The following is a 10,369-nucleotide window of genomic DNA, read 5'->3' as shown; positions in this document are numbered from 1 at the left end:
AGTTTTGGTGTTAAATTTTGTTAAAGCATCAGGTAAAGAGTCCCAACCAAAGTCGAGTATCTGGAAGAGGGCGACTACTGGATTTATCTCTGTAAATGTTGATGCATATTGACTTGGGCTCTGGAGCTACGGGCGTGGTGATTAGAGATGATAAGGGAAGATTTCTAGCAGCAGGCTCCCAGATCATTCCCTTCGCAATAGATGCGGCAACTACTGCACAAGCAGTTTTGGACGGAATTCATCTTGCAAACCAACTTGGGTGTCAGAAATTGGCAATCCAATCAGATTGTTCAGAAGTTATTAATATTCTTCAGAATGGGGGTTTTTCTGCGACAACTGCAGCGCCAATATTCGAGGACATATGTATACAGGCAAGCTCGTTCGGCAACGTTCAGTTCACATATTGTCCAAGGGAAGCGAACCGTGTCGCAGATACGCTAGCCCAGGAGTGTAATTCAGAGAAGTGTTTTTGGGTTGATGACCCCCCTAGCTTTATTTTATCGTTGTTAATTGACAATGTTAGTGTGACTTAAATTAATAAAACAAGCCATAATGGCATTCAAAAAAAAATTAGAGTCCTGTACTACCGACCCCGGGAAAATATTGTATACTCCAACGGATTGAGTGCTCCGGCTGCACCCTCCTCGTCACAGCCGTTTGATACAAAACGTAGGTACATGATGCAACCGGGAAGCTCCACCCTTCGATATTTATAAAAACCACCCTCATGTAAGTACAGAATAAGTCTAACGTCCCCAATCACCTAGCTCGATGTGTTCCCCCAATTTGGAACAGAAAGAAACGCGAACTACTAGGGTTTCCAGCGCCGGCGGCGGACCTCGCCGTGTGCCGCGCTCCGGCGTCGGGCGAACGAGCTCGCCAAGATACGGACGTCCAGCAGACTAGTCGCCCTATTTCCGCCTCGCCATTTTCCACCTCGCCCCCCCTCCTCGACCCGACCCGGCCCAACCCGACGCCTAGCTCCGCCACCCATCGACGCTGTGGAAGGGAACTCCGATCTTCACGTATTTTTGTGCGTTCCGGTCTTGATCCATCGTTTTCTATGTTGATTTTGTCAGATGTACCTACTTCAGTCTTTTCATTTTTACAGGGCCTACTGAAGGAGCCGGTTGAAGGAAGAGAAGCTTCAAGCAAGATCTCCTTTTATTTGCTGACAGGACCAGCTGAAGGAAAAGAAGCTTCAGCCTTATATTCTTGAGAATACCATTATTAGGAGAAACGTGGACAGGAAAATCCATTGAACATCACCGTCTCGCCATTTGGTAAGCTACATGTTACAGTTTCCTTTTTATTGCTGCAAGCCAGATCCTTTGAATGGCCATATGTTGGTTTTGGGTGATGAACATAGCCTTTAGTAATAGCATATTACGTTTTCTGTAAACTTAACACACAAAAATCAGTGACACAAACTGGATCTCACTTTTAGTACTAATATCTGGCTGCCCCTGGAACAACTTAGTCTCATTCTCCATGAAGTACCCAAACAACAGAACCTACATTACTGAAGAAATTATGATGAGAAAAATAACTAGTTGAAAAAAAGGTTGTGTGCCATCCAAACAACAACTATATCAAGATATGAATGCTAACATTGCTAAAAAAATTGTATAGGTAGCCGCTTCTATACGAATTTCATATCGGCTATCTGGTCTAAGGAAACTCAACTCTGTAACCTATCCGATCATACACCACTAATGAAAAATTAGCGAATTGTAAAATTTTAGCAACTTATGGCCTGATACTGTACATGAGTTCGAGCAAATCAATCTACCTATTAAAGTACCTGGATGTGAAGTGCATGTTGGGACAAGACCGGGATTTGTCTACCTGTACAATGTGTGCGACTACACTAATTTCCGGGCGTTCCCTATCTATTTGTTAGAACCATTTTCAGAACACTATTGACTATTTTACTTAGTACATCTAAATGCCGGTGCATTCGGAAATTTTCTCTCTTCACTAATTTAGCATGAAGTTGTTTCTTAAACTGATTGTGCCGCTGCTCTCATGCATGAAAAGCTAACTCTTAGTCGCCCCTGCATGTAATATCTAACATTTTTATCTGCATAGAGTAGAGAATGATGGGAGTCAATGGCAAGTATTGCTCCAAGTGCCGGCTCAACTACAGCAATGGGACTTGAAGATGATGCCAACAACTTTTCCATGGTACTTCCTTGATATGTTACTAATGTTCATATGTGCATGTCATGTCGCTAAAGTTCTAACAACCTTGCTAGGTCCAAACAGGATTGGACATACATAATGAAGATTGTTTCAATACACCAAAAAGAACCAGTAGCCTCCCCGTGCGTGTAAGTTTATTATGACATGTTAATTTCATGGGTTTCAATTCTGGAGCTAATCCATGATTTTCTACTTACACAGGGGTCAACTTATGAGTCCGAGTGTGATGATAGCCTACAATCGTCAATTGGCATGCGATTTGATAGCTGGGAGGCAGGTTTGGCATTCTATAGAATGTATGCCCATGAGGTTGGCTTCTCCGTATGCATATGGACACAACACAAAGGAGAGGGTGGTGTAATAATTTGGAAGAAGTTTGTTTGCGCAAGGTTGGAGGAAGCAAAAATCAATGGACATTGGCCAAGTTACTCAAGAAATGCAGAGAAAAAAGGTTAAAAGAAATATCAAGATAACCAGATGCTGTTGTGAGGCTATGATCGGATTGAAGAGGCAAGATGACGGCAAGTATGAGGTCGCCCAGTTTGTTCAACCACACACACACCAACTTATCTCACCAAGTAAGAGACATCTCATCCGGTCAAATAGAGAGGTAACTAGTGATTTGAGAAACAAACTATCTACATGCAGTAAGGCATTGCTTGGCACATCAAAAACTTTTCGCTTGGTTAGTATTGAGAAAGGTGGGCAAGGAAACATAGCTTGCACGAAACGTGACTTACAGAACTATGACCGTGATTTTAAGGCAGCAATTAAGGGAGCAGATGGACAACTTATAGTAGACATAATGGAAAATAAAAGAAAGGCCAATCCAGCATTCTACTTTGATTACTAGGTTGATGAGAACAATAAACTAAAAAAATATTTTCTGGGCAGATAGTATATGTAGAAAGAACTATTCATTGTTTGGTGTTGTTGTGTCATTCGACTCTACATATAGATTCAACAAGTATGACCTGGTATTTACCCCTTTTACTGGAGTTAACCATCATAAATCTTGTGTTACATTTGGTGTCGCTTGTTTGTCAAATGAGAAGATTGCATCATACAAATGGTTATTCCAGACTTCCTTGAAAGCAATGTGTGGTCTTTCTCGATGATTAGGACAAAATTGTATCCCTTAGGAACCGTACATGCACCTTTGTTTGGATGCCGATCTAATATTGTTACAGTACGAAATACTTGCCGCTGAACGTGGAGTACTTGCCGATCCATCAGCGAGTGTCTGCACTTGGGACAGATTGATACTCGTTTTTTTGCTGGATTTGAACTTGCTTAAAAAGAAAGGACTCAGCTTCCCGTTATCAGTGGGATCAGGGATACTTTCAACAAGAAATGTATCGAAGAGTTAGCAATGGTTTAGCCGAAAATCTTAGTTTATCAGAAGCTTGGTCTAAAATTCCCGGGTTGCACCAAAGCTAATCATAACTGATGAGGACCAAAGCATGAGAAGTGGAATAGAAGCTATATTTCCAAACACAAAACGTAGACTTTGTATGTGGCATATTCTCATGAAACTCCCTGAAAAGGTTGGTCCCATCTTGAAAAACAATGAAGATTTTAAACCACGATTTATGGCATGTGTGTGGGGATCAGAGACTCCAGATGAGTTCAAATCAAGGTGGTCTTCAATAATTTCTGATTTTGGCCTTGAGGATAATGAATGATTGAAAGAGAAGTATGACTTGCGACAATCATGGATTCCAGCATTCTTTGTGGAGTTCTCTTGGTGGAATATTGCGCACAACATCAAGATCTGAGAGCGAGAATGCATTTTTCCGTCACTTCACTAATCGAAGGCTTGCCTTAATTGAATTTTGGGTTAGATTTGAAACGGCTTTGGAAGAGCTGCGGCAAAAAGAGCTGCAAGAGGACAATTCTAGCATACATACCTTGCCAGTACTTAAGACTTGTTGGGGAATTGAGACTCATGGCAGAGATGTGTATACTCACAACATTTTTGTTGCTTTCCAACATGAGGTGGTGGCTGCTAGGGACCGTCGTCATGTAAAAACTATTGAGCAGGTTGGTGATGTCCGAATCACGAGCATTGGTGACCTTAGCGGCAGGATAAGAGTAGTCCGCTACAACACTAGTACGAAGGCTGCACAATGTACTTGCCGAATGTTTGAATCATTGGGCATCCTGTGCTCTCACATCATTGTTGTTTTAAAGAATGATGGGTGTAATGAAATTCCTAGCCAATATGTGCTGCATAGGTAGACTAAATTAAATGGCTTCATGACATCTTTCTTATGATGCCAATGAACATGAGCTAGAAGGGTCTTGTACATCTCTTTCACCTACCATCAAGAAATTGTACTCAGAATCATGCTCGATGTTTAGCTCGGCATTGCATACAGCTAAACATTGTGAGGACAAGATGAAATACTTTCACAAAGTTATTGCTGATGCTCTTGCACACTTGAGGCAGACTGTGCCGCTTGACGAGCAAAGTAAAGTTCAAGAGTTTGAATCCTTCATTGGAACCACATTACCAAGCATAATCAAAATTCATCCACCCGAGGTTGCAAAACAAAGGGTAGTGGTAAGAGATTGAAGAGGGGTTCAGAGGAGGCCATAAACAAAAGGAAAAGGTAAATCGTATTGTAAGTAGTATGTATTTTATCAGGTTTTCATAGATTGCAGCTAAAGGTTTTTCCTTCTTTGGAGAGCAAGTAGCGTCCAAAAAGGTCCAAGATCAGTAGATTGTTTTAGTTATGAGGTTGGCCATGGCAGCTAAATGGTTTTATATCTTGCTCCCTTTCGAATAAAGCATGTTGATTGTTTTTGCAAATATTTGACTAGAATCTGTTTGAAATTTTGTAGCACACCCAGCCCATGGGAGCGGACATTGTTCATTTGCGCTAAACCATGAATGAGAAATGACTTTCGTTCATGTGCTATCCGAGGCTTCTGCTACAACTTCAACACCTAGTTGAATATGTTGGTGCAATATGTGCACCTGCTACCTTGGGCTAAAAATCGCTTTGGTTTGCAACTCTAGTTATGTGCTTCATGGTAGATTTATGTGTACTGTCATGAGTATTTGCTCAGAAAGCATTCATGATATTTTGTACAGAAAGGTGTGTAAGAACATAATATTGTTGTACTGTTAGCTTTTAAATGCCAAGATGGTTTTTAAAGTGGTGGAATGCATTGCCAGGATGGTGGTTGATGTGTTATGAGAAAGGTATCTAATACACCTGAGTGACGTTGGCTTCACATTTCTGGTGCAAAATTCACCGGTTCAAACTTTTGTTCATGAAATTGTTTCTTCTTCATTTCTTCTAAATTAGCTCTACCTTGTTAAATCACCTTTCCTGAATGTTCATGTTCTGCACACATCATTCTTTAAAGTGGTGGAAAATTCATGATACTATTACATGTACCATATATCAGCTGATATTGAATTTACATATGAAAGATGAAGCTGAATGCGTCAACATGAAACAATCATGTACGGAGGTACACGATGTGTGTGTTCTTTCTGTTCCAAAACTGGGCCTTTTGAAGCTAGGTGATGACAACCTTACAGCAATACTATCACCACATGGGGTGTTCGTTGCAAAAATTGAAAGGATGAGCCTTCCTACTCCCATCCTGTACCTACAAACTTCATCTGATGGATGTGCTCTGCAGGGAGCAGCCGGAGTACTCCATCCATCGGAGTACCAGATACATTCTCTACCGACCCCAGCAGGGTGCACTTTATATTATTAGATTATTAGTATAAACAAACTCATTCGAGACAATACATCGAGCACGCCATTGAAATTCGAGAGCTGCCTACTCTGTTCCTGTTGCAGCCGGAAGTATCCACCAGCTAGTCGATCTGTTTTCCTACGAGGTACTCTTCGGTGCAGCTGATTTATTACCGTCAAAATCCAGTCATCGTTTATCTCTCTCGAACTTCATCTCCTCCATCGAATCATCTGGACAAGATACTCAATCAATCGAGCGGCACCATGGGCGGCATAGAGATGATCGACATCGAAAATCCTGATCATGTCGATGGCGACGACAGAGACGAGATCGAAGCACAACCCGCTCGCCCTCGGTATCGGGCATGGATAGATGCCATAAATAGGATCATGATGCCTCCCGACGACATCCCTAACCCGGATGGAATAGTTGCAGCAGCAGAGCCCGAGCAATGTAGCAGGCATGCCTGCTTGTGCTATGCGGTCATCTGTGAGCTCGTTATCGCCACCGTTTTCATCACCCTGATGATGCTTAGTTTACGGTTTCACCCGACAACCTCTGGCGGTCGAGCGTTGCATGTCATAGCACATGTCATGGATATGCTAGGCTTGTTCATTATGGTACTTGGGTTCATCCTTATCCTTCATTTTGTACTCGAGGCAGCTATTGGAAACCCCGAGGGGTATAAAATGATAGATTCATTATTCATGTAATTAGAAAAAGACTCATAAGGGGTTGATAATGTTATAGTTTTCTTTGTATGGAAGCGTTATCCAAAAAAATTCAATGAGCTATATGTGATTGTCGAATATTTTACAATGTGTTTTACATTGACTCGGCAGTTTTGTTACTCGACACTTTTACATTGTATTCTAGAGTGACTTGGTGATTTTGTTATCCCGTCGTGACTAATTCTCAATCCCCTGGGATCTCTTAGTTCTAGACGACGCGAAGAACCGATGATCCGAGATGCATGTCAAATTTGACCTTTTGATTCTAGTACTCTAAGAGGAAACAATTTTCTCTACTACATGAATTTAATACAATATTATGAATGTACTTTGTATTTGTATGAGCAAATTGTAAATTCTTAGTCAATAACATATATATTTTCAATTTTGCACAACCTAATGATCATGCCTTTCTGGAATGGAGAGAAAGGGTTACGACACTTTGCAACGAAAACCCTAACCTTGACGGCCTCGCTACGATAGTAAAGCTCAAGCAACCTAGCAAATGCGCGTTTTGTGTTCTCAGGCATTCACCCAACTCGTTTTTGTAACCGTTGTCGTCACCCTTATGACACACTGCGAAATCTCCCACCGACAACCATGGTTGGAGATGGGATTGGGAATCTAGAGGATTCTCAAATGATAAAAAATTTCTTGTTATCCCATAAACAACTCAAGGGGTTATATATTTTCATTTTACATATAATTACCAGTTTTCCTATTTCTCATACAACAAGTCACAATGTTGCGTGGAGCTGCATTTGTTGGCCTGGTTACGTATCATGTGAACCTTGGACCGATCACCATAATTAGAGAGAGAGAGAGAGAGAGAGAGAGAGAGAAGGGAGGATTAGGGCTCCTTCGTACCCGTTGCGTGAAAATAAATCAAAGTTTAAGTCGATTTGCCCCCCCCCCCCCGCCCCCCGCATCGATGGCTTCCTCCTGCCATTTTCTTACTCATGTGAACACTGTCATATACATGCGAGAAGCCATTGAATGCACAATGTTGCACGAGACACATTTGTTCGCTGGGTTATGTCTCACGCGAACCTCGCGTGGCTCCCGGTTTGTAGACTTAGAGAGAGAGAGAGAGAGAGAGAGAGAGAGAGAGAGGGGGGGGGGGTCTCCTTCGTAACAGTTGCTTGAAAACAATAAACGAAGTTTAAGTTGATTTGCCCCCGCTAGAATGTCTTTCTTTTCCCATTTTCTTCCACACGCGACCTACCCTAACCGACACCAATATTTCCCACCCAAGTTATGTTTCTTCCTCGCCTTGTTCTGTAACGCCGAAGCGAGACATAACGACCCCATCTCCATTGAGGTCCCTGATCACTCAGCCCTTGCCAGCGACACCGCAGCTGGGTACAACTTCCATGTCTCGATCTTGGGATCCATTCGACCCGAGGAGAATCATGGAACCCTCACTCCTCCCCTTCGGCTACGACATCATGGCAAGCTGTCGCGTCCTCTCGGGCTTAGGGCTTCGCTCCTCTCAGACAAAATGGACAAACACGGTTCGTAAAAACATGCAACTGATAAAATAGCTTATCCGAGAGAGAAACCAATTAAGAACGAATTCGTAAACGCACGAACGTCCCGATGTACGTGCAGCGTGACTCGTTCGATTGGTGCCACGCATGTGTGCCATGATCGGGAAGTGGCGAGTTTTCATGCCATGTGTCGACCGGGTCATGCTAAATCTTCCGCCGGGTACCATTAAAATTAGTTATCCTAACAATAGTCGATTTTAAGCTGTGTATTTATAGCCCAATTAGTAATCTTATCGAAAGTAATAAAAGCCATACACGATTTAAAAAAAGCCATGCACGCACTGTATATATATCTGTCCAAAGGCTGGAGCATACGGATAGAGGAGGCAACAAAGCGATTTTATGTGAACCCCACGGTTTCAGTTCCTGATAAAAAGCAACAGAGTCTGCATAACGGCATGTACTGTAGTCAGCTACCTGCTACCGTGCCAGCTACGGATTCATCAGAGAGATAAAGTAGGGGAGTCTTTTTTAGGGATAAAGTAGAGATTATTCCAAAACAAAACGGCGAGTGCCATGGGGGGTTCATGTAAGTTTATTTTATGGCATCAGTCTTTTTAATTTTCGTTTGTCCATTTATCCTTGAACACTATTGTGGTGTTGATGTATTTTTTTTCTTCTAAAGTACTCATTTTTAGAAGTATATCGTCGAGTATATACCTAAAAAAAGGCATCGTCGAGCTGCTGGCTGCTGCGACGTACGTGCGTCACAATGGCATCGAGCCACGCACGATCAAAAATAAAATCATCTTCTAATTCAAAAAAAAAATCATCTTGGGCTTGGAGTCGGGTTGGTCTACTTGCGTGAGCCACGGATCACAAGGGCTGTGCGTCAGCGACGTCTTGGCCTTGCATGGCGTTACACCGACGCGGGACTGTTGGGATTTGCTTCACCAGTTTAATCAAAGAGTTATTCTCAAAATAAGTAAATAATTACAGAGTCCGATACTAGTACGAGATTACGGATGCATTATATATAGACAAACGACATCGGGCTATGCACGCGAGCACGTACGCCATTGAATTTCGACCGCTGCCTACTTTGTTCCCGTTTGCATACGGAAGTATCGATAGATCGGTAGATCCGCTTGATTCGTTCGCCCACAAGGTACGCTTCGGCGCCTACTGATTTATCGTGACAATATCGGTGCGGCGCTGATCACTCTCTAATCTCAGCTCCTTCGTCAGATCATCCAAACAGGATATTCAACCAATCGAGCGACACCATGGACGGTATAGAGATGATCGATATCGAAAACCCCGATCATTCTGATGGCGCCATCAAAGCACAACCCGGTCGGCGTCAATTTCTGATATGGATTGATAGGCTGGTTATGCCTCCCAGTGAGGATCCTAATCCGGATGTACTCGCCGCAGCAGTGGAGCCCAAGCAATGTAGCAGATATGTCTGCTTGTGCTATGCGATCCTCGTCGAGCTCGTTATCGCCACCGTTTTCATCACCGTGATGCGTCTCAGCATAGGGTTCCACCCAACAACCTCTGGCGGGCAAGCGTTGCATGTCGTGGGACATGTCGTCGGTATGATAGGCTTGTTCATTACGGTACTTGGATTCGTCCTTGTCGTTACCGTTACAATCGAGACACTTGCTGGAAACGCTGAGGGGTATAGAATGGTAGATTTGTTATTCATGTAAATCAAAAAAGACTCACAAGAGCTGGTTAATATTTTCTCCGTCCTAAAATAAGTGTCTTAACTTTAGTACAATTGTAATACAAAGTTATACTAAAATTCAGACATTTATTTGGGACAGAGGGAGTATTTTAGTTTCTTTGTATGGAAGTGTTATCTACTTTTCCAATGAGCTATACTGTTACGCTGGTTTTAGGTTGACTTGATAGTTTTGTTGCTCAACCCTTCTACACAACATTTTACGCATGAGTTTTTTTTATTTTGTTTTTCCCACGCAACTTATTCTCAACCCCATGAGATCTCTTAGTTCTCATACAACGCCAAGAACCGTTGGTCCACATTGGGATCCATGTAAGATTTCACTCTTTTTTATTCTAAGAACAAACAATAATCTTTTTACACCACATGAACAAATTAATATAGCGATATGAACATTTGTTGATTTGTGTGAACAAAATTGAAAGTTCTTAGGACGTGTTCCGTTTCCATCGCTCCAAGAATTGGTTGAG

General features: G+C 42.3%; 1 long non-coding RNA gene across 1 annotated transcript; it reads left to right on the top strand.

Annotated features, from left to right (window-relative positions):
- Positions 1-2,180: 2,180 nt before the first annotated feature.
- LOC123494285 (uncharacterized) lies at positions 2,181-3,198 on the top strand. The gene is made up of 2 exons (XR_006664861.1): positions 2,181-2,333; positions 2,407-3,198. It is a non-coding gene; the product is annotated as an uncharacterized lncRNA (long non-coding RNA).
- The last annotated feature ends 7,171 nt before the right edge of the window (positions 3,199-10,369 follow it).

The sequence above is a fragment of the Aegilops tauschii genome, chromosome 6, assembly GCF_002575655.3.
Source record: "Aegilops tauschii subsp. strangulata cultivar AL8/78 chromosome 6, Aet v6.0, whole genome shotgun sequence".
Lineage (NCBI taxonomy): Eukaryota > Viridiplantae > Streptophyta > Magnoliopsida > Poales > Poaceae > Aegilops > Aegilops tauschii.
This window is presented reverse-complemented; position numbering and strand designations above follow the sequence as displayed.